General features: G+C 42.1%; 1 pseudogene; it reads right to left on the bottom strand.

Annotated features, from left to right (window-relative positions):
• Positions 1–15,018: 15,018 nt before the first annotated feature.
• Positions 15,019–15,514, bottom strand: LOC113913207 (annotated as a pseudogene).
• Positions 15,515–24,938: the final 9,424 nt, after the last annotated feature.

Below are 24,938 nucleotides of genomic sequence, written 5' to 3'. Positions count from 1 at the left end.
TTTGTGTAATGTTAACTGACATTCTGGCTTATAAGATCTTATCTCATGTCAGTCTGATGGTTGGAGCTGCTGTTCTTACTGCTTCCAGGGCCTCAGAGCCTGACCAAACTCACTGGGGTCTAAGACGGGAGAATACCGCGGTGAGGGCCTGTTAGCCATCCCCTGGGTCTCCGTATCTGAGGGTTTGTGTGGCTGGAGGCTTACTGATTTCCTTATTTTACCTGGTGGACCTGCTCCTCCAAAGGTGGCTGACCTCGGGGGCAGAGCTGGTGAGGCCTGGAGTTTGGCCTAAAGCAGTGAAGCTTTGTTGTGAACTGAAGATGCATAGGATCCCAGAGATGCAGTTCCTCCGGCATCTGCTCTGTCTCTCGGTTCCTGGTGACCCACTTCCCAGCTCCTACTGTTGCTTTTCTGAGTGACGGCTTGAGATTTTGGCCTTGCTCCTGAATATATCCTGGGCTGTAGCAGTCCCTGGTACTAAATACCGTATTCCCCTACTCATCAAATTCAGCTTTTTGAGCTTGAGCCAGTTCAACTGGCCGTCAGCAGAAAAAAAGTGTTCTCCTTCAAAAAAGAAAACTTTTCTTCCTTTCATGCATCCATCCTATCCGACCATTCTTCATTCACCCTGGCACCACCCCTGAATCTCCCTACAAAAAGCTTGCCCTTCCCCCTGCTTGTTCCCTCTCTCTGTGTGTCAAATAAATAAATAAATAATCTTAAAAAAAAAAAAAAGGGTGGGGGCGCCTGGGTGGCTCAGTTGGTTAAGCGTCTGCCTTCGGCTCAGGTCATGATCCCAGGGTCCTGGGATCAAGTACTATGTCGGGCTCCCTGATCAGCGAGGAGCTTCTTCTCCCTCTCCCACTGCCCCTCCCCCTGCTTGTGCACTCTCTCTTTGTCAAATGAATAAATTTTAAAAGATCTTAAAAAAAAAAAGCTTTCCTTGAGCACCTATGTGTCAGCTCTGAGGTTGGATGAAGGAACCTGAAACGGTTAAAACCCAACACTGACTTTACAATCCCGTTCTCCTCGGGCTTTACAGGTGGGCAGAAAAGCTAGCAGGAGTAAGATTTAAAAAAGAGCGAGCGAGCGAGAGAGAGAGAGAGAGAGAGAGAGGGAAAGATCAAAGGCATTCTCTGGATCAGTTTACCCAGGAGGGCAGAAAAAATGAAAAGTGATGTCGAGCCATCAGAACCAGAACAGATCTCTTTCCTCCAACACTTCTTATTGCCCCCTTGTGTCCCAATCAAAATTATGTTACCGCTTGGAGAACTCTGTGGGAGGAAGACAAAGACGCAGAAGGCTTGAGTCTATGCTGTGCTTAAATTTCCCCTGGTCTTGGCTTGTTCTAGCCTTACAATGTCTGCGCTGCATTTCACACGGGGAGGTGATGATGTTTGTCACTGATCCAAAGGACAAGCACGTGGAATTGCTTTTGGGGAATCAGGATGATGTTGCTATCTATGAAGACTTGTTTTTCCTTCTTCCCTCTGAGGGTAACTTCCTTACGTGGGAGACACACCCAAATCCTTGGCTTTGGTTAGATCCATATTCCAAGGAGCTAAGAAAACGGAATTGGGCAGTTGCTAGACAAGAAACAGTAACATGTCTTACTTGGAAAACTCCAGTGACTTTGATCTATATGAAAATGTGGGTCATTTTCAAAATGGCACTTCGTTCAGAATTGTTATCCTTTATTGGACAATGCTTTTCAGTTTGAATAATTAAAATCACCGTATGGACAAGGAGGAGCAGAAACTTGCTTCCAAAAATTTAAGCAGGAAATTCCTGAAAGTTTATCAAGAAGACTAATTTTGCCTGCTCCTGCCAGCTACAGAATGGCATTTCCTTCAACTACGATATTTTTAAAGCCTTTTAATTTCTTCTGTTTCTTTTTAGAGTAGATGGTCTAAATGGCCTAAGCCTGTCAAGATGGTTTGATTCATTGGTTCAGAATTGCTGACACCCTGGAGGGATAAAGGGCTCAGCACGGTCAAGTCAGTGAATCCCTCTGCCATGTTGCTGCTCTTGTAGGTTTCGGCTCTAACAATTGGCCAAGAGAGACTCACCCAGTGGGGCCAGGTGTATAAAGACCCTAAAGGCCTTAAAACCGTCCGGCATTCTTATCCTCCTCATCACTGTTATCAGGGGCGAGAGGAAAGAGTTGGAAGCGAATCTGCCAGGATCTCTCTGTAGATCATAGAACCCGGGCTCAGAACAGCCTGTTGGCAGGAGAGCACAGTGTAAATGAGGATATTGAAATTTAATATGTGATGTTGGGGAAAAAGGGGGTATTTTAAATAAAAATAAGTATTTATCATCTTAGTGTCTTTTTTAAAAGCTTGTGTCTCAGGGGAAAAATCCTTCTCAAACCAGCCTGATTTGCACATTTGCAGTCGTTCCGGTTTCACATTTGGTCTCTCATGACAAAAGGGTCACCTCCTTACTTCTCTGGCAACTTCTGATGTGTCTATCACGTCCCCAAAGCAAATTCATTCTGGAATTTGAATGAATGAATGAAGACATTCATTCTGGAATGTCTTTTGACGGGAGTGGCAGTGCAGGTGGGCCCAGAACTACGAAGCCTGCAGGGATTCTCCGTGTGAGGAGAGCATATTGTGTACATTGGGAAGTAGTAAGACATCAAACTTTATGTTACAGTAGCCCAAGGAATTTTTAAAAAGTAGATTACTCTCCAATTTTAAAGGTTTGGCTTTTTAAGAGGGGCCTATAGGCTGCTATTTATCTTGGCTCTTGTGCCAATATAGGTATAATTTATCACTGGTTAGTTCTCGGGGAAGTAGAGTCTATAATAATCAGACACATAAGGAAACTTTTCACTTGCTTTTGAAATTCAGGAGGAGCTAAGAATGCTGAGGTGTGTACCGTTCTTTAGAGTTTATGATCCCGGGTGTTGTTCAAATTAGCCTCTCAGACCTTGGGTTTTGATTTTCTGCCTACTTTTAAATGATCTATTGAAAAGGGATAAAATAGCATTAACCATATTCTGTCATTTATATCTCAATATTCACCTTTCTGGAACCTAGAATACTATTTCTTATCATCTAAGTATTCTATGTAATTCTTTTGTTTGTTCCTTTAACAAAGATTTACTGGGTTCTTACTGTGTGCCCCTCACATTCCAGTGAATGACAGAGGCGTATAAACGGATCACCGGGCTCTCGCGATCTGTGTGACATAGCTAATATATATCCCACGATCTGCGGGAGTCCAGAGGGAAACTGATGGCTTCTGACAAAGTGGAAAAATTGGGGGAGATTTCACAGATGTAATATTTGAAGTAGGCCTTGTTGGGGCAGTTATCATTAACTTGGAGGGGTTTAAGATGCATGGATTGCAATAGTCTTAGGTAAAAGACTAACTGGGCCTGAATTTGCCAGGCTTTTTGAACTGACACTAATTGCACAAATTGTGAACTTCACAGGTAGATCTCCTTAGTCCCCAGGTCACTAGGTAAATAACAGATACACATCATGATCAGTGATCAATCATGTTACTCCTTTCAAAGTCCGTCCCTGATCAATCCTGGCAGGGGACCTCTTCCAGAGGAGAGAATGGGCTGGTTTACCAGTAGGTCCTAAATAAAGTCAGGACTTCCAAATCTCAACATTTCCTCCGCTACGATGTACCCCACTGAGTGTGCAGGCAACACTTGGCTCTCTTCGTGTCACCCAGTGGGACTGCAGCTCAGAGAAAAGACAGTTATGTTACTCTGGCTACGTTATTGCCGTGGTAATAGGCTGTCTTTTGTCTGTGACTCAGAAGTCCTACATCTCTCTGTGTCTATGAAGCGGTGATGAGATACCTTATTAGCTTGCAATCAGCATGAGATCTCGGGGCGCCTGGGTGGCTCAGTCGTTGGGCGTCTGCCTTCGGCTCAGGTCATGATCCCAGGGTCCTGGGATCGAGCCCCGCATCGGGCTCCCTGCTCGGCGGGAAGCCTGCTTCTCCCTCTCCCACTCCCCCTGCTTGTGTTCCCTCTCTCGCTGTGTCTCCCTCTGTCAAATAAGTAAATAAAATCTTAAAAAAAAAAAAAAAAATCAGCATGAGCTCTCAAACCCTTTCACGGCTCCTGACATAACATATGCCACAATTTGTTTATCTACCCATCTTTTAATGGACATATAGTTTGTTTCCAGTTTGGAGTTATTATAAATAAAGCTGCTATAGATGTGTAAGTGTTTAACACGTGAACGTAGACTTCCTTTTCTCTTGATTAATACCTAGGAGTAGAATGGCTGGATCATATAGTAGGTATATGCTTATTTTTTTAATATATTTTCAAACTGTATTCCAAAGTGTTTGTAATATTTTTTATTCCTAGCAAAAGAGTGTGAGAGTCCCAGTTCGTCCATATCTATGCCAACACTTGACATGGTCAGTCTTTTTAAAGTTTAGCCACTCTAGGGGCGCCTGGATGGCTCAGTTAGCTAAGCATCCATCTCTTGGTTTCAGCTCAGGTTTTGATCTCATGAGTCATGAGATCAAGTCTCACGTCGGGCCCCGTGCCCAGTGAGGAGTCTGCTTGAAGATTCTCTAACTCTGTCCCTCCCCCCACTCACAGTCTTTCTCTCAGATAAATCTTCAAAAAAATAAATTTTAACCATTCTAATAGGGGTGTAGTGGTATCTCATTGTGGTTTTAATTTCTCTAATGAATAATGTGTCAATATGCTAATGTTCATAGATCTTCTTCAGTGAAGTGTCTATTCAAATATTTTGCCTATTTAAAAATACAGCTGTTTAAAAATGTAGATATATAGCTGTTTTGAATTCTTTATCTGCTAATTCTATCATCTCTGTCATTTCTAGGTCTTTCAATTAGCTGTTTTTCTCCTGGTTATGGATCATATCTTGCTGCTTCTCCATGTCTAGAAATTCTTTATTGTATGCTACAAATCACGGATGCTACATAGTTGAGTGTTTAGACTCTGTAGCCTCTTTAATACAGTGTTGAATTTTGTTCTGGCTGGTAGTGAATTTGCAGATCATCTTAATATGTTCAAGGGCAGGTTTAGAGCTGTGTTAGTGTAGGTCTAGAATAGCTTCTCTGGGGTCTCTATTGAGTGCCTGGGGCCAGTGACATTTCTCCACTCTGACTGGTCAGTCCTTGAACATGTCCCAGACCTACGCAGGCTCCAGTATTTGTTCAACCCCCCCATCTGCAGCGTCTTTGATCAGCCTCCCGGAGTACTGTCCTAAGATGAGTAGCCTGATATTTAGCTGAAGCCTCAAGGGGGCCACCTGCAGATATCTGGAATGCCCCCTGCACAGCTCCCTTCTCTATGTACCTTGCCCTGCACTTTCAGACTGTCATACTAGTCCAAACTTCCCAATTTCTGTCTCCTCAGCTTTGCAAGACTGCTGTGCTCTGTTTGGCTTCCTCCTCGTGCCACGGTCTAGAAAGTGCCTGCAGAAAGGGTATCATGGGGCTCATCTCTTAGGGATCATGGTCTTGTGCTGCCATTTGCCTGACTTCCAAAAACTGTAATTCCATATATTTTGTTCACTGTTAACAGTTGTTGCTGTAAGAGGGCTAGTCCAGTACCTGTTAATCTGCCGTGGCCAGAAGCAGAATCCCAAATGTGCTGTAACGAGGAATTTCATTTAGAAAGGCAGGTCAGGGAAGGCTTCCCTAAGGAACAGATGATGACTGGGGTGTCAAGCAGCAGAGCAGTGGGTCACCTGGCCTCCTGAAGGGGTCCTCATTTGCCTCCTAACTGGTTCCTCTGAGATGAAGTAGGAAAAGTTTATTTGGATGAATTTAAAGACATTTTGCCTTGGTTTTGGTTTTCAGCAAAATCATCAAGCTAAAATGTGACTAGAGCTAGTTCCTGGCAAGTTCCCCTAGCTCTTTACATTCAGGACATGATTTTTTTTTTTTTTAAGCTATGTGTTTTGTTAGTCTAGAAAGTAAAAACTTTAATGTGGTTAATGAAATGTCTTGAAAATGATCTCCACCTCTGGCAACAAGTGGAACTAAACACTCCAAACACTAAAGGCATCAGTTATGTAGACTCTTACTTTTGTTAAGAAGTGAGTTGACTCAGGGGTGTCTGGGTGGCACAGTTGGTTGAGCATCCAGCTCTTGGTTTCAGCTCAGGTCATGATCTCAGGGTCATGGGATAGAGCCCTGCATCAGGCTCTGCACTAAGCAGAGTCTCTCCCTCTGCCCCTCCCACATGTGCTCTCTCTCTCTCTCTCAAAATAAATAAATAAATCTTTAAAAAAATATATATTGGGGCACCTGGGTGGCTCAGTCGTTAAACGTCTGCCTTTGGCTCAGGTCATGGTCTCAGGGTACTAGGATCGAGCCCCGCGTCGGGGTCCCGCTGCTTCTCCCTCTCCCTCTCCCCCTGCTTGTGTTCCCTCTCTCGCTGTGTCTCTCTCTGTCAAATAAATAAGTAAATAAATCTTTTAAATATATGTATATATATTTAAAAAAAGGAATGAGTTGACTGGGTTCAGATATCCACTATGCCTTCTACAACTGCTACTCTGGGCCAGGTCCTTGACATCTCAGGGCTCTGTGTGTGTGTGTTTGTGTGTGTGTTTTCTTCTGTAAAAAAAAAAAGGAAGTTAGACTAGCTTTTTTCTGGCTTTGAGGACAGAGGCTTTTGTGATATGTTCCTGCTTTCAGAATCAGTCAGCAGATGTGGATTTGAACTTTGCTACTGGTCCGTCTGGAGCCCCAAGCTTCTCATCTTAAAAACTGCAATACCCTTAAGGTTATTCTGAGGACAAGGGATAAAAAGCAATATGCTTAGTCTGGGGCCTGGCGCAAGGTAGAAGTCTGTGGTAGGTCCCCCCAAAATGAGGGTTCTAGAGTAACGAGTAAGCAGTTTATGGCTTGTGTGTACCGAGTTGGTAGTTCTGCAAGTTCAGGCACCTAGCCATGTGTAGCCTAGTGAATATGGGGCTTAAAGAAGAAAGAAATAATTCCAAGCACTTAGAAATGAAGGAGGCAATGATTTGTACATGTGTGTGGATCAAATGCAGTTGTTCCACAGAACATGCACACAAGTGATTCCCCGAGGGCTGACAAGTGTAGCCAACAGCTGTTTCTATTCTGATCTTCAACCTGCTCTTGTCCCTCTGCCAGCCTCCTAGCTCCACCAGAAGCTGGAGGTCCTCCTGGGGGCCCTCGTTAAGCTTCCCACGCCAAGGGAAGCAGGAGTCCACTCTGCTTTCTCTGTACGTTCTCAGAGATTCCTTTGTTCTTGACTTCACGTCCTAATGCCCATTCCTTCCCAGACGGTTCAGAGTTGGTCCCTTGAGCTTTTAGTTATTGTCAAGGGCTTTGACTACTCTTCTCTCCTGGGGGAAACGAACCAATAGGGGAAAACAAGTAAACTCTTGTAACGGACTCTGTGTTTGCTGACCCAGTATCAATTACCTTTCCCCAACAAGCCCTGGCACTGCACCAGCCAGAGGCACCCCAGAGCCTGTTTTGTTCAGGGTGGCCCAATGAAACATTGACTTCAGTCTTTGTGCTTAGGTGAACTAGTCTGGCCAATGAGATGTAAGAGCAAGTTGCCTGGTGAGGCTTTTGGGAATATGCTCTTTATAGAGGGGCAGACTCAATAAGCCATGCCTTTCGCACTTTCCTTTCACCTTTCCTGGAATGCTGAAGCACTGCCCGGAGGGGAGGACACTTCTTACAAATGTGGTGCTGAAGGTCCTGCTTGGTCTGAAAGTGAAGGAGCAGACATCTAGAAATAGGGCAGTTACTGGTAGCACCATGGAGACGCCAGACCAGCCCGGGATGATCCACACCTGGACTCCTTCTTATATGAAAACAATGACACCTGCTTTATTTAAGCCACTGGGTTTTCCTTTTTTTTTTTTTTCAGTATGCAAGCCTAAGTGATTCTCCTTTAAGTCGAGATAAATATTTGGTTCTACACATGGGAGAAATGATAAACTCTTTGGCATAGGAGTTCTGTAAGCAAAGGCTCATGTCATGATCCCAGGGTCCTGGGATTGAGCCCCACATCGGGCTCCTTGCTCAGCGGGGTGTCTGCTTCTCGCTCTCCCACTGTTGGCCACTTCCCCTGCTTGTTCTTTCTCTCTGTCAAATAAATAAAATCTTAAAAAAAAAAAAGCTAAACATGTGTTGAACCTATCATGCCGAATTAGAAGTCCCACAAGAGTAGACATGAAAAAAATCCATTTTTTAATTAAAATGTACTTAATACACTGTATGAAAATTCAGTGTTTCCTAAATTGGCAGATTTTTTTTAAGTTTCTTGTAATATGTCACACACATCGATTGTAGCTTCCGTAAGTGCTAAAATAATAAAGAAATTGTATTTCTCGTTAATCAGAATCTCACTTTGAGGTGCCAGAAGCCATCTTTACTGCAAATGATTTTTTTTAAATTTTTACTTATTTTTTTAAGTAATCTCTACACCCAGTGTGGGGCTCAAACTCACAATCACCAGATCAAGAGTTGCATGCTCTACTGACGAAGCCAGCCAGGTGCCCCTCAAATGATTTTTTTTATAAATTAACATTCTGGTTTTCTGCCAAATTCAACTCCCTACTTGCTGAAGGACCCTCTTAGGCAACCCCGAGTAATCCCAGGCACCCCAACAACATGTTTTACCTTGATTCCTTTTTGAACTTCACTAAAGTTAAATAAAAAATGTATAAACCCACAAGGACAAAGAGGGGATAAGAAGTGAAAGGGGCGCCTGGGTGGCTCAGTCGTTAAGCGTCTGCCTTCGGCTCAGGTCATGATCTCAGGGTCCTGGGATCGAGCCCCACATCGGGCTCCCTGCTCAGCTGGGAGCCTGCTTCTCCCTCTCCCTCTGCAGCTCCCCCTGCTTGTGCTCTCTCTCTCTCACACACTCTTTCTCTCAAGTAAATAAATAAAATTAAAATAAAAGAGGTGAGAAAAGCAAGTAAGAGACATTGAAAAATTTTTACAGAGGATGGAGAATGGATGGAGAAGGGAAATTAGTAGAGGAGAAAACCATAAAAATCCATGCCTGCAACCTACAGCTAACACACTTAATAGCAAAATATTATAGCCTTCCTACCTGTGATGGGGAAGGACACAAGAATGCCTGATGCTGACTTCTGTACTTCTATTCAACACTGTACTGGAGAAACAATGAAACTTAAATAATACCATTTACAATAACAGCTCAAAATATCAGATGTCTAGGAACAAACCTGTTTTTTTTTATTTTTTATAAAAGCTATATGTATCATTAGAAGAAACTAAGAAAATAGAAATAAACGGAAGGATTTACCATGTTTGTGGATTGGAAGACAGAATAAAGAGACAATGTTGTAAAATTTAACTCTTCCCAAATTAATTTATAGGTTCAGTGCAATTCCAATCAAAATCCCAGCAGGTCATTTTAGGGAAATTGGCAAGTTGATTCTAAACTTTATATGGAAATGCAAACGGTCAGCAATAGTGAAGAAATTGGCAAATTTATTCTAAAGCCACAATTACTATGATGTTGGTACAGGATGAACCAATAGCAATAGAATAGAATATTCAGGAATAAACTCACATAAATACCCTTTATTTATGGGGAAAGCGTGATGCTGTAAGAGCAGTGAGAAAGGCAGTCTTTCAATATAAATGGTGTTGTGTCAATTGGATATCCCTATGGGAATAAAATGTCTCCTGCCTTCTACCTCACACCATATTTAAATAAGTCAGTTCTGGGGCGCCGGGGTGGCTCAGTCGTTAAGCGTCTGCCTTCGGCTCAGGTCATGGTCCCAGGGTCCTGGAATCAAGCCCCGCATCGGGTTCCCTGCTCCTCGGGAAGGCTTCTCCCTCTCCCACTCCCCCTGCTTCTGTTCCCTCTCTCACTGTGTCTCTCTCTGTCAAATAAATAAAATCTTAAAAAAAAAAGTTCCAAGTAAATTATAGAGAAAGGAAAATCACAATGCTTCTAGAAGATAATACAGGCACAACATTCACCAATTATATGGGGAAATGTTGATGTTGATGTTTTGGGTTTACATTAAAATTAAGAACTATTCATAAAAAGACCCCATTATGTTAGTCAAAAGGGAAACTAAAGAGTAAGAAAAGATCCTTCTAACACATATGACAAAGGGCTTATACCAAGAACATAGTTTCTTCAAATCCACAAGGAAAAGGGCACAAACTACTTAACAAGACTCACTGATATTAAATAAGTTTTTCAAATACGTAACAACGTACAGTAGTCCCCTTTTATCTGCAGTCTCGTTTTCCCAGTTACTAGGACAACGGCAGCCGGAAGCAGACGATCCTCCTCTCATGCAGCGTCAGAACCGGGATGGTAGTTGGCGCTACGTCATACGTCACATGCTACGTCATCTTCCTCCCTTCATCTCGTCTGGTCTCCATGTAACCTTTTTTTGTTTTGTTTTTAGGAGAGAGGAAGCAGGTGGAGGGAAAGGGAGAGAGAATCCCAAGCAGGCTCCTCGCCCAGTCCAGCAGGGAGCGTGAGGCGGGGCTCGATCGCCCGTCCTGAGGTCCTGACCTGAGCCCAAACCAAGAGTCGGGCGCTTAACTAACTGCGCCACCCAGGCGCCCCACCATTTTATCATTTCACATCATCACGAGAGGAAAGGGGAGTGCATACAGCTGACCCGCCGAACCCACCCACTCAAAAATCCGTGTGTAACTTTGACCTCCCAGAATCCAACTACTAATAACCCGCCGTTGACGGGAAGCCTGACCGAGAACACAGTCAATTAACACATATTTTGTATGTTATATGTCTTATATACTGTACTTGTATAATAAAGTAAGCTAGAGAAAAGAAAATGTTAAAGAAATCATAAGAGAAAATACATGTGTAGTACTATACTGTATTTATAAAAAATAAAATCCACATATAAGTTTGACCCCGTAAGTTCAAACCTGTTTTTCAAGGGTCAACTGTACAGAAAGATATTTTGAGAGACGGACCACATTCACACAACTGTGATTACAGTATATTGTTATAATTGTTTTATTTTATTACTAGTTATTGTTGTTAATCCCTTACTATGCCTAATTTATAAATTAGACTTTATCCTGGGTATGTATGTATGGGAAAAAATGTGGTAGATATAGGGTTTAGTACTATCTGTGGTTTCAGGTATCCTTGGGGTCTTGGGAACTATTCCTTATGGATAAGGGGTGATTGGGGTAACAGCAGAGGCTCTCAACTAAGGTAATCTGAGTTCAAATGCTCGCTGTGCCTTTTATTAGCCTGTTGCCTTGCTGTAAGTTTCATAATTCATGTGCCTCAGTGTCCTGCTAATAATAGTACATACGTCTTCAGGTTGTTGTGAGACTTAAGAGCTAATAGAAGCAAAACTCTTTAAGAACAGTTATAGGCCCTTTTTGTTAACTACAGCAATGCTTATCACAATGATCAGGGATTAAACCTTAGTCTTCATCCAAAACTCATCCTCTTGCCCATTACACTATATGGCCTTCAGGAAATGTTTGCTGTTCAACTTCCAATTCACTAAAACCTTTAATATGCTGTTCACGGGCGCCTGGGTGGCTCAGTCGTTAAGCGTCTGCCTTCGGCTCAGGTCATGGTCCCAGGGTCCTGGGATCGAGCTCCGCATCGGGCTCCCTGCTCAGCGGGAAGCCTGCTTCTCCCTCTCCCACTCCCCCTGCTTGTGTTCCCTCTCTCGCTGTGTCTCTCTCTGTCAAATAAATAAAATCTTTAAAAATAATAATAATATGCTGTTCAACCATAATGCTTATCAGCCTTTGAATAGTTTTATTATTGGATCAGCACCTTATTATAAATGTACTCACTCGTTAAAAAGTATTGAAGTAATGCAAAAATGATGAGGATAAGAATAACTTTTATTTAATACTTACTGCATGCCAGACACTAGTCTAAGCACTTAACACTATTTCCCCTTTCCTTGCCGCATAAGGACTTCAAAGTAGATACTATTATTTTTTTTTTAAGATTTTATTATTTTTAACTAATCTCTACACCCAACATCAGGCTCAGACTCACAACCCTGAGATCAAGAGTCACACACTCTACTGACCAAGCCAGTCAGTCACCCCCACCAACGTACATACTATGATTATCCTCATTTTAAATGAGAGGAAACTGCGGCACACAGGGTTTAAGAAACTTGCCCAAGGTTGTAAAGCTGCTGAGGGGCACCAAGTAGATCAGTACTTAGCTCTGTGGATCTCAGAACCTTCCCACAAGAGTAGTCAGATATCACTTAGCTCATTAAAAAAAAATTAACTATTTACGTAACGAAGTATAACACTATTCTTTAGGATTCTCAGGGATGCAGAGGATACTCAAAAATATAATTGAAACTATTGATGTTAATAAGCAATTCGTATTATATGTATATAAATAAACTACAGTTATGCATTACATAGGAGAAAAACACAAGCAAGCAATACGCTAAAACAATAATAGTTACTTCCTTTTAGTGGGATTAGAGTTGGTTTTATTTTCTTTTGTAATCTATTTTGTGTTTTTCAATTTTTCTACAATAATTTTACTGCCTTGTTACTCTTATAAGAAAAAATTTTAGAGAAAATTGTATATTGTCACAATTTCCAAATGCTGATTGAAAACAAAAAACTGCAGGCTGTCTTCAGTCCTGCTGAGTCTTTGTGACACACAAAGACAGCTCAGCTGTCTTTCAAAGCCAAATTTTGGGGCAAAAATTCTGTTTCCAGATGTCAAGGTTATTTCCACATTTAACCTCATATTGGGACAGACTTCATAGATCTGATCATCCATCTTCTGGGATGTGAAATAGCAAAGCCACTTCTTTTTGTTGCCCTTTGAGAATGAAAAAGGCCAATGTGGGAAGGGTCATAGGAGGCTAGGGGAAGGCACTTTCTTTGGACAGCAAGTGAGAATGTCAGAGAGACAGGCACTTGAAAATCAATGTCATTGTTCAATCTGTGGGCAAAAGACTTCCTGCATGAATTTGAGGTTGATGACTGATGGCAGGAGACAGATGGGGAGTTCGGGTGGGCAGTCAGTTCTAGTCAAGAGGGTAAGCTTTGGAGAAATGTCCTGAGATGGGAGAGTGATGGGGGAGAGCTGGTTTTCTGAGGGAAGGGGAGGGGGCTGGGTAGACACCAGAATAGCAGGGTTATCCACGGTGTTCCCTGGAAGGACCTGGAAGTATTTGGTAGGCTCCTGGTCCTACCTTTAGGAAGCCCAGCCTAAGGCAGAGTCTGGCAGGGAAGAGGTGAAGACGCTGTTTTGGCTGCAGCATTTCAAACAAATTGAGCTGCAACTAGTATGGAATGGACCATACTAGAATGAAGACAGTTGCAATAGGGTTGTGATATGAACTGTGGGTATGACAGAGCAGGGAATCCTGAATCCCTGAGATGTTCCCTTTCCTTGCCACTGTGATGCTGGCAGCAGATGACACTGGTGCAAGCAAACAAACTGAGGTCAATCCATCCATTCACCAGCTCGGTTCTCCCCATCCTTAGCACCTGCTGCTACCACAGTGCAAGGCAAGATTCACACTGTCTTCCTCTTCTTCCTCCCTCCTCCTTCTCTAGGTTCTGATGGTTCTGAGGCTTTGCTTAGTCTTTTCAGAGTCTGTCTGATTATTTGTTTTAACCATATTATGTATTTTCTTGGAACAAAGCTTACTTGGAAAAAAGGACCAGGAGAAGCGTAGGGCAGATTGAGAAACATGAAGGAAAAACTGCCTTAATTTGGCCAAAGCCAGGACTTGGCAAGACATGTGAGTTAAAAGGACCTGGAGGCTGTTCTGTCAGATGAGTAGCCGGGGCCTTAGGTAGCTCCATATGATCATCAGTGGCTTTGCCTCTTTCTGTTCTCACCTTAGTTAGGAACCCATATAGGGTTCATCCGTAGTCTCAGAGGCTGGTCTCTGGGCACAAATGCTGGTGGTTGACAAGGGTTTTGGCCTTTAGTAGAGAGAAGTTCTCTACAGAACTTTTCATACAGATGGATGAATTCCTTACACACATACACACCAATGAAATCTCTCAGTATTACAGGTGGCAGTGTTTTAGGAAATAAATGACAAAACTAAGCTTTTTATATGGCTTCACTTGGAATCAGGCCTTTCAGAATCAGTCCTTTCATTTCTAAAATGGGTGATACACCAAACAAAGTTTGACAGGTGCTAGGCCTTGGCGTCCTGCCACGGTGTGCTATTTAAACTGATCGAGCAAACTTGTTCACAGGGCACGCTAGAAGCTCTGCTTTGCCCCAACTACTGAGACTACAGGGAATTTACCACACTATACTGTCTATTTGTGTATATGTTTGAAAGTTTCCAGGTTAGAAAGTTCAAATTTTCCCTTTGTGTCTGGTGGTATTGGAATGTTGGAAGGCTACAAGCCCTTTGGAGATGGGGCTTAGAGGAAGTTGAGTCGGAGATACCTTTAGTTTGGGTTTAGTGGGATATATTTGTGTTCTTTTGTAGTTTCTTTTGTGTATAGTGGCGTTATCTCCATCCTTCTGGAGCAGGAGTGGCTTTGAAAAATACTCCTACTGCCTAGTGTCCTGACTTAACTGGCATCAAGACACAAAAGTGTTGCTCAGAAATCAAATCATGATATTAAGGTATCTGTCTCATGGCACACGGTTGGAAAAGCAGTGCAGTCTGGAAAATCCTTCTTATCACCAGATGTGTAAAATAATACGTTCTTCCTATAAAATTCAATTCTTTGATGCCTTTTCAAAATTGGAAGTTTTCTCCTAATCAGGAATACAAGAGAATATGCAAGTATACATGTACTTCTTATTTTGAATCCTTTTAAAAATAAGGATTGTCCAAAATCAAAGTTAGAAGATTTTTTTGGTAAAAACAGCCCCAATGTATTTATTTAATACATTCATCACAAGGGCTCAAACCAGAGACTTAATTTAAAAAACAGAAACAAAGCAAAAATGACCCCACAGCTTAAGATACAGAGTCCTAGACAGAAATGACGGAGAGGACAGACCATCTAAGGAGAAAATAAAAAGACAAAACAAGCAGAGAGCCTGGACAGTCAGGGTTCTTGGCTAGAGACCTGTTTTGAGCAGGTTTCTTGCACTTCTTAAAGGCTGTGGGGTTTTTCCAGAGCTCGGCAGCATGCGTGTGCGAAGGGCTGTCCATGTTGGGTTCTCCTAGCAGGCTCTGGATGGACGGCAGGATGGTCCTTCAGGATGTCCAGGCAGATGTCCCCCTGGATGTCCACACTGGGGTGGTAGCGGGGCATGAGGAACTTCCCTATGGGCGTCTTGTAAGGGTAGCCACTGGGGAGCTCCAGGGAGAGCCCATGATAGCTCAGGTCTCATGCACTACTCCAGCTGCTCCATGGATCATCCCCACCTATTTGAAAAGGTTGTCTGATTCAGGGAAGGCAGAAATTCCATCATGAGGGTCATCAGCTCCTGCCCTAGCCTCTTGCCCACGGGGCCGCCGGCAGCGACACCACTGAGCTTGGCTTCTCTGAGGGCGGTGGCCACACTGGCAGCAGCCAGGTCATGGATCTGGGAGGCCATCCGGGCGGCGTCGGCAGGAGACAGCAACTCGGAGAGCATGGCTGCAACCCAAACTTAGAAGATTCTTGTGTTGGTGGAGCTCAGACTGCTAAGTGGGTTACAAACAGCAAGGAAGCCTGTTTGTGAAGACACCGATTTTATGCATTTTATGCATAGAAACTAGAAATAATTTGAAAACGGAGATCAGTCATGCTAGAAGGAAGAATGACTGCTTTTCTATTTTCTCTTTGGAAATTACTGTAGAAAATAATTGTAATATGAAGAGGTGATCAAAAAGTATGCTGCCAAAAAATGTAGGGATAAAAGCATTATAGGGGTATATCAAGAGTGAGATAAACTATGATTTATTGTATTTGCCAGCCTTTTAAAAATGTACTTTGATGTGATCTCTTTTCTAAGTGTATATTTAGAATGTATATTTATATATTAAAAGGTATATTTTTATATTTAATTTTAATTTTTATTTATAATATTCTTTTTCTTTAAGGCACCCCCTCCCCAATTGGATAAACTTCAGGTGCTACAGTGTCCACTCCTGCTTAGTTTTCTTCACTGATTCCTCCTTTTCTCTCTGATTTCCAAACATTGGAAAGCCCCCGGGCTCAGTTCTTAAACTCTTCCCTGTCCGGATTCACTCCCTGAGTATAGAGGTAGTCAAAGTTTAACCAGAGAGGCACAACCACAGTGGAATTGGGATTTATTGTTGCAATAAGACCTTATACAATTGGGAAGGAAGGTCTGGAAGGGGGCAGGAAGAGATGGGGGCAGAGTCCCTAACTAGGAAGCACTGGGGTGGGGGACAGAGTTGGGGCTTCCAAAGGCATATCCACCTGCTACTATGGGACTGTGGTAAGATGGAGAAGTCCATGTGGAAGGCCATTGCCGCTGAGTCTGGTGGTGGGCTTGGGGCCACTATTGGCCAAGAGGGCCAACAGTTGGGAAGAGGAGTTGGATGCAGAGTGGGAGAGAAGGGCAGGAGCTGGAGCTCAGCAGTACCTCTGTCAGCATCTAAGCACACACCCTTCAGAGAGTAGTGATGGCGGCTTCACTTCTGCCTTGCAATTTCATGCACATACCTTTTTTGGTCAGTACTAATCTGAAACCATACAAGGAAAAAGATTTGGGGATATATTTCAGTTCAGCCAAGTGAACACAGTTCAGAAGCACATGCTACATAATCTCACTTTGTCTTATGGCTTTAATTCTACCCATATTCTGATGATTCACAAATTTATAATCCCTGTCTGGTCTCCTCTGGAATACTGATTTATGTCAAATTCCCTCCTTAAATCACCACTTGGACATTTAGTAGACTTTTCAAACAACGTATTAAAAAAAAAATGAGCTCCTAATCTTCTTCGCTGAACCTTTTCTTTCCATACTCTTCCTCTGAGGTCCAGGTGTTCTGGCTAAAAATCTCGGGATTGCCTTTACTCCTCTCTCTCCCGCCCAACAAGTAATTGATCAGAAAATCCTGTTGGCTGTTCCTTCAAGAAATATCCATGACCTACTCCTTCTATTGTGGGCTGGAAAATTGCCCCCGCTCCCCAAGAGATTCATTCCGTAATCCCTAGAACCTGTGAATATTACCTGAAACGGCTTTAAAAGAGGCAGGTGTGGGGTGGGGTGGGTATTGGTTAAGGATCTTGAGATAGGGAGATTATCTGGATTATCCAGGTGAGACCTAAATATAATCACATGTATCCTTAAGGAGGAGGCAGAGGGAAATTTGGGGTCCCCCCCCGGGGAGAAGGGGATGTGAAGATAGGTCAAAGAGAGATTGGAAGATGCCAGCCTTGAAGATTGGAATTATGTGGCCACAAGTCAAGGAATGCTAGAAGCTCCCAGAGGCAAGAAGTGGAGTCTAGAGAATGCACAGCCTTACTAACACATAGATTTGGGTCCAGTGATACTGCTTTTGGACTTCTGGACTCCAGAACCGAGAGAGAATAAATTTCTGTTGGCTTAAGCACCAAGTCTGTGATCATTTGTTATAGCAGCCACCAAAACCAATACAATTTTTTTTACCATTTCCACTCTGGCAACCGTGTTGCAGAGCGCCACCATCTCTTGCTGGATTATTCCAGCAGCCTCCTGTCTAACTGACCTCTTTGCTTCTGTCATGGCCCCCCTCCCTATGGTCTGGTCTCAGCACAGCAGCTAGAGTATACCTTTAAAAATATAATTCAGGAGGTGCCTGGGTGGCTCAGTTGGTTGAGCATCTGACTCTTGGTTTCAGCTCAGGTCATGATGTCAGGGTTGTAGGATCGAGCCCCGTGAAGGGCTCTGTGCTCAGCAGAATCTGCTTGAGATTCTTTCTTTCCCTCTCTCTCTGCCCTTCCCCTGCTCACTCTCTCTAAAATAAATAAAATAAAATCTTAAAAAAAAGATGTTAAAAATGTAATTCAGATCAGGTCACTCATTTTTCAAAACCCTTCAGTTGTTTCCTTCTCATACAGAGTACAATATGCAGTTCTCATAATTAGCTTACAGAGCTCTAACTTGGCCCCTTTTTACCTGTCTGACTTTATCTCCTACATTCCACCATAGTAATATTGGCTTCCTTGATGTTCCTTGAGCATACCAGGTGTGTCACTGCCTCAGGACTTTTGCACTTGCTCTTCCATCTGCCTGCATTGCATCTCCCACCTCCCATGGGCTTACTTCTTCTCTTGATAGATGAGTCCTTCTCTGACTACTCTTTTAAAAACACCAGGCATCCAACCTCACTCACTCACACGTCCTAATGCTCTTCCCTTCTTACTTCCTCCACAGCCATATTAAATTCTGACATATGTCTTCTTGCTGAGTTGTTTAATTCTCCACCCTGACCCATTAGAATGTAAGCTCTGTGAGGGTAGGGGTATCTACCAGGGTTTTTTTTTCCCACGGTTGTATCCCCAATACCTACAAAGGTCTATGGCACAAAATGGATGCTGAATAGTATTTGTTGAAGGAATAAATTATCCAAGAATGCTTAGTTTTTTAAAATTTTTATTATTTGAGAGAGAGAGAGAGAGAGAGAGAGCATGAGGAGGAGGGGAGAGGGAGAGGCAGATGCCCTGCTGAGCAGGGAGCCCAACCCCGGGCTCAATCCCAGGACCCTGGGATCATGACTGGAGCTGAAGGCAGATGCTTAACTGACTAAGCCACCCAGGCACCCCGCTAAGTTAGTTTTATATTACAAACATTTTACTCCACTAAAAGGTCTTGCACTGAGTTATAATCAGCAATCACCCAACACATTCCTTGGTTTTATTCATATTCTCTGGAGATAGTAATGCTTCCACCTTCCCAAATGTCACTCTGGTCAGGGACTGAATCATATGTTGGATTCGGTTGTAATGTAAATAATGGGACTGTTGTGTGTCCCGGAAATCAAGGCCTCCTCTCCATTTCTGTGTTTCCCCCACTCCCCCACTTTAAACTGGAAGGAAGGACTCGAGTGGGAATTTGGTATTCCTTTAAGGGGTCTTCCCAATCCAACGGTCTTTGATCCTGGCTGTGGGTTTAATAAGCACCATTCCTCTCATCCATCCGCCTCTTCTAATTCTTCCTCCCCCAGTCATTTCCTGTCACAGCAACCCTTTCAAAATTAAACTCCAATTCTAAAACAAATGAAGCAAAGGCAGGAAGGGGGGATGAATCACAGCATATGGGAACAGTTTTGTTTGAAAGCATGATCAGCAGTCTTTGCAAACAAGCTGTGACCATATGTGGCAGGGTGGGCGTAGAAGGAGTTGTAAAAGACAAGTGATAAACCCTGGTAAGTGAATTCTAAAGAGAAAGCCCATTAATGATTGGTTTGATAGTAAGAAGTGATACCTTGAAAGAAGTCTCTCTCTAAGGAGATAGATATTTCTGTGCCTTTTTATAAATCGAAAGATTGCAAATAGGTGGCCTATAGTGAGTTAAAATTCTTGCCCTGTATTAGCAGAGAGGCTATGGTTAACTGGTGAGGATTTGATCCTTGGCTAAAACCAAGGTCACTTGAATTCAGATTTATTGGTATACCAACAGAAGTTATTTTTAGAACCACATCTATTGCCTATAGGTGCTCATCCCTAAGGAAGAGAGAAAAGACATGTAAAAGGTGTGTGTGTGTGTGTGTGTGTGTGTGTGTGTTTGTTTCTTTTATTGATTGTCTCAGTCAGCAAATAACTGGGTTCTGACCAAAAGCCAGGTACAGGGCTAAGCCCTGGACATTCGATGTGGAGCAAAAATCCTGGGTATTACATGGTAAGCAAAAGTAATCACAGTCCCTGCCTTCATGAAGCTTACAGTCCAGGGGGAACATAGCCAGTAATCAAATGGTCACAGAAACAAATGAAAAATAACAACTGTGGTTGGCGTGGTTTGTGCTATCAAGGAGGGCGACAGTATGGATCCTATGAGACTCTGATGGGAAGCCTGAGCTGGTCTGGGGAGTCAGGAAAGGCTTACCAGTGGTGATTATGGACTCGTGGCTGAGAGGTTATTTACGAGGGGACAAGGGTGTGCACAGAATTCAGGGCAGAAAAGGTGGTATGTGCAATTGTCCTGGGGCAGGTGGGGTTGCAATGTATTAAAGGAGCTGAAAGAAGTACAATGAAGGGAAATGCATCTGGAGCTTAACAGTGAGAAGTCAAAAAACAGAAAAGGGAGGGGCATGACTACCCAGTGCCTTGTGGGCTATGTTAAGGATTTTGATCTCTCAGGGAGAAGGCATTGGAAAGGGGGATGGGGCAGCTAATCAAGATCATATCCCCCCAAGCTCCCTCTTATACCCCTCCATTTTAGGTCACAGAGAACATGCTGTAGGAAGGTAGAAGTGGTAAAAACTGGTTATGTTGAATCAGCCTTTCATTTAACAAATATTATGAGTGATTACTCCGTGGCACATACTTTTTTGGGTCCTAGGGTAAAAAAGATGAACCAGAAACTTACTGATCACCCCTCATAAGGCTTATGGTCTAGGATGCAACATGCATGATAAAGAGAGTCCCATGAATAAATCATTGCAATTTACATAATGCAACAAAAGAACAATGTAGGATGCTCTGAGCTCAAATGACAGGGGTCCTAGCCTGGGGGGAATAAGTAGGGAACTCAGGGAAGCTTTCTTCTGAAGGTTAGGTTGACTAAGTATTATTGGTAGGATTATTTGGAAAGTTACTGAAAACTTCAATTTGCCTTTTATTTTCTACTCCCGATCCCTATTTCATGAGGTGACCTTGACTCTCATGCTTTCTCTCTCTGTATATAAATGGCAGTGAGTAGATGGCAAGGCACCTGTGTTTCTGGAAGAAATGCAAAAGCCCATTTATTCTGAGTGCCAAGTCTGGGACATACATGGTGGTAAATGAAACAATAAACTATCAGATCATTAGGCAGCTCTGATTTTGTTCTGTCTATATATAATCCACCAGGAGGGTAGTAATATTGATATTTCTAAATTAACACCCTTTTCCTTACTAAACCAATTACTTCCAACATGTTACAGTTTGTCACCTCAAACTAGTTTGTTTTTTTTTTCCAATCAGTTGAAGACAGAAAATCCATAAGCAGTTTATCAGTGTGTGATGCTGTTTGCATTTCAGTGCTTCTCCCAATTTGGATTTTCATCATTCTTTGTACTCTTAGCCCAATCTCTGCACAAATTAATGTATTTATGTGAAAACAAGCCCCAATTCTTGTTTATAAATGTAATGTGGAAACCAGCCAGAGCATACTTACTAGAAACTTTGGGTGTGGTTGATTATTCCTGAAGATGAAGCCCAGTATTGTTATTCTTCTAAATTGAACTAGCCCTTTACTGAAACATGCCAACCCTGTGCCTACAGTGGAACTGTGTGTGCTAATCCACAAAGAACCATTGTAGCATGGTTTAAATTCTATCTGAACCACTTGAAAGTATATATCTATTTAATATACTTGATAATTCTGATTTAATTCCATATCATTTAATAGTATATATCATAGATAAGTTACTTAAATTCTCCAAGTTTCCATTTTTTCTTTAGTAAAGTAGGAATAATCATATCTGCTTTGCCCTTTTGGTCTGGTTGTAAAATTAAATGTGAAAATATTTGTGATTATTCTTTGTAAACTCAGTATTTATTTGTAGGATGCCATTATTTGCATCATTGACCCCAATTCTTCACCACTTCCTGTAACTAAGCCCTTGGACATGTGATTTTGCAAGCCCCTTTCTAAAGAGGGGGGGGGTATATTTCCCTGCCTCTTCACTTGAGTTTGGATATGTTACTTGCTTTGGCCCATAGAGTATGGTCAAAGTGACAGTGTGCAGTTCTGAGCCTAGGTCTAAAGAAGCCTAATATGTTTCTGCCTGTGTTTGTGTGCTCTGCCAATTGCCATGAGAAGAACATGTGCCTGGTCCCACGAAGAAGATGAGGGGCACGTGGAGCAGAGCCACTCCAGTCTAGCTGTCCCAGCTATGCCAAGCCTAGACCCGCTGGCTCCCAGTTGACCTGCAGATATGTGGGTAAGTCCATCCCAGGGCAGCAGAACACCCAACCAAGCCATGTGAATGAAATAAATTTGTATTATTATGTAGCACTGAGGTTTTGATGTAGTTTCTAATGTAGGATTATTGTAGTAATAATTGACTGACATATTATCCATCAGCCTTCCACCTATCCAGCTAATTAAACATCCATTGGTTCACTAAGACTATGGTATCTTCTAGGGGAAAATACAGAGATTTCAGTTTTGAATGGATTTTTCCTTCTTTCCCTGTGCTTCTCTATGTTTTTCCTTTCTTGGCCCAATTTTCAAAAGTAAATTGTTCAAGAGTTGCAAATATGAAATTCTCTATGTAGCACCCCAGGTTTTATCTGAATAAAAGGTTCAATAGAAATCTAACAAATAATGTTTTAGTGAAAATGTTTACTTCTCACTGATATGTAGATGAGGAATTCTGTTAGGATCACATGCTTTCTTGTTTATTGTCTAATTTATAAATAGACTGATCTACAAGCATATGCAAAAGGCAGGAACAGGGCGTGAAATTTCATGAAGGGCCTTAGTGTGTCACCCAGCTTTCAGAGTCCTTTAGGATAATTCTAAGCTAACAATTCAATATTACACACATTGAATATATACCTCATGTAAGGCAAGTGTAGGGTCCTGGACAAATAGAAACAAACAAGACATAGCAGCTCCCTCTTAATGATCTAGTAAAGGAAATGAAATGCAAATTACTCATGATACCGTATCTCATTAATTCTGTAACACACTTTTTTGGGGGTACTTTTTCACATGTTGAAATCGAGATGGTGTGTCATAGTTCAGTTAATAGTGTTTTTTTCATTCTTTGTGGTATGTAGGGTAACGATGCAAATTATACTTGATATCCTCTTACAGCCAAGAAAATATGGAAATAAGTTTCTATGAGAACAGCATATACTCTGTGTCATAGGATCAAAAAGCAAGGAGGAGTTACTTCTCCTAGATAACATAGAGGGAGACTTCATGGAGGAAGAAGCATATGAGATGGATTTCAATAAGAAAAAGTGCTAGAATAAAGACCACCATAGGTCAACTGGTTCCTAAACTTTCTATCACCAACGCGTACTTTTATTGCCTATCTCTCCCCCTGTCCAGTTTTGTTTTCAAAATGATTTTGTCATAGTAAATAAATGTGCATTTACCAAGAGATACTTTACTTCTCAATTTGTTAGCAAAAGCCATACATTACTGGTAATCAGAATCTCTCTTTTTTTTTAAAGATTTACTTATTTATTTTTAGAGAGAGAGACAGAAGAGAGAGAAAAAGAATGCAGGGGGGAGGGGCAGAGGGAAAGAGAGAATATGGAGCAGACTCCCCACTGTGCACAGAGCCCAATGCGGAGCTCGATGTCAGGACCCTGAGATCATGACCTGAGTTGAAATCAAGAGTCAGATGCTTAACTGACTGAGCCACCCAGGACCCTGTTAATCAGAATTTCTAATCAGATGAGAAAATCAGTACTCTCATACTAAGCATTTTTGGCCAGAAGCCAAGAAATTTAATATTTTAGTCTCCGAAGTTATTATTCCAGGTAATGTTCATCTGTACTAGGATTTTTGAAATATTGACAAGAATTCATCCCAGATGGGAACACCACTCTACATGAAAAATGCATCATAAGAATATACGTAGACAGGGCACCCGCACACTGTGATCCTTAATATGGTTTGCCTGGTGCTTTGAGTAAAAGAGGAAAGATTAGAGAAGATGAAACAGGAATTATGAGAGGACCAGCTCATGGAGAGTCTTGAATGTCATACTTAGGACTTAGACTTTTATTGTAACTATCACGGAAAAAATCATTAGCTTGAGTATAAAAGAACAAATAGAATGAATTTGGTTACCAAAAAAGAAAAGAAAGAAGAAGAAGAAAAAGAAGAAAAAAAACTTATGTATGATAACCACAAGAAGTAAAACCTAGATGACTAAATTCCCACCAAAAGAACATAGACATGCCAGAGCTTGTCTGCTCACCTATAGTGCAGTAGCTGCCAGTAAGACAGGTGGAGGAGGAATGCATAAGCTGCACCATCAATTCTGTATTTCTGTTGTGAGGATTCTAAGCAAAGTATTGTGTAATAGTAAGAGCTTAAATTCTGGAGTTAGACCACCTAGGTGCATGTTCTGACTCTACTGCATTCTAGTTCTGTGGCTTTAGGTAAGTTATTGAAGGTCTTTGACCTTCAATTTTCTTTTTTATAAATGGAGAAAATGGTATTATCAATATTAGCAGATATTTTTAGAAATGACATAATTTGGGGCGCCTGCGTGGCTCAGTCGTTAAGCGTCTGCCTTCGGCTCAGGTCATGATCCCGGGGTCCTGGGATCGAGCCCTGCATTGGGCTCCCTGCTCCGCGGGAAGCCTGTTTCTCCCTCTCCCACTCCCCCTGCTTGTGTTCCCTCTTTCGCTGTGTCTCTCTCTGTCAAATAAATAAAAAAATAAATAAATACATAAATAAAAAAGAACGACATAATTTTTGTAAGTTGTCTGGTGCACAGTTAGCAAGACTTAACACTTAGTTTCTTTTAGATCTTGCTTAGAAATCCAAAATGATGTGGAAGCAAAGGCAAGAAAAAAATTAAATTTCTTTACCTCCCACAGCCCACTGACAAGGCCTTGAAACAGGCAGAGTGACAGTGCTCTCGGAACTCCGCTGCCTCAATGTTAATACTTTGCTAAGGGCAAAAGGCAATCTTAACCTGACCCCCAAGGATCCTGTAAATCTACTTCAACATAAAAATTCCTTTGGAAACCTCTTTTATCTCTACTCCCCAAGATATATGTTGGCAATTATCCCCCAAGCATATGACCCCCGATATACATCTGAAGGGTCTCATGACTAAGTTTTTGTTAGACAGTAATAAATGACTTTTTTCTAACAATAGCTAGCCTCTCAAGGTTGTGGAAATCTT

This window comes from Zalophus californianus, chromosome 14 (assembly GCF_009762305.2).
Source record: "Zalophus californianus isolate mZalCal1 chromosome 14, mZalCal1.pri.v2, whole genome shotgun sequence".
NCBI lineage: Eukaryota > Metazoa > Chordata > Mammalia > Carnivora > Otariidae > Zalophus > Zalophus californianus.
This window is presented reverse-complemented; position numbering and strand designations above follow the sequence as displayed.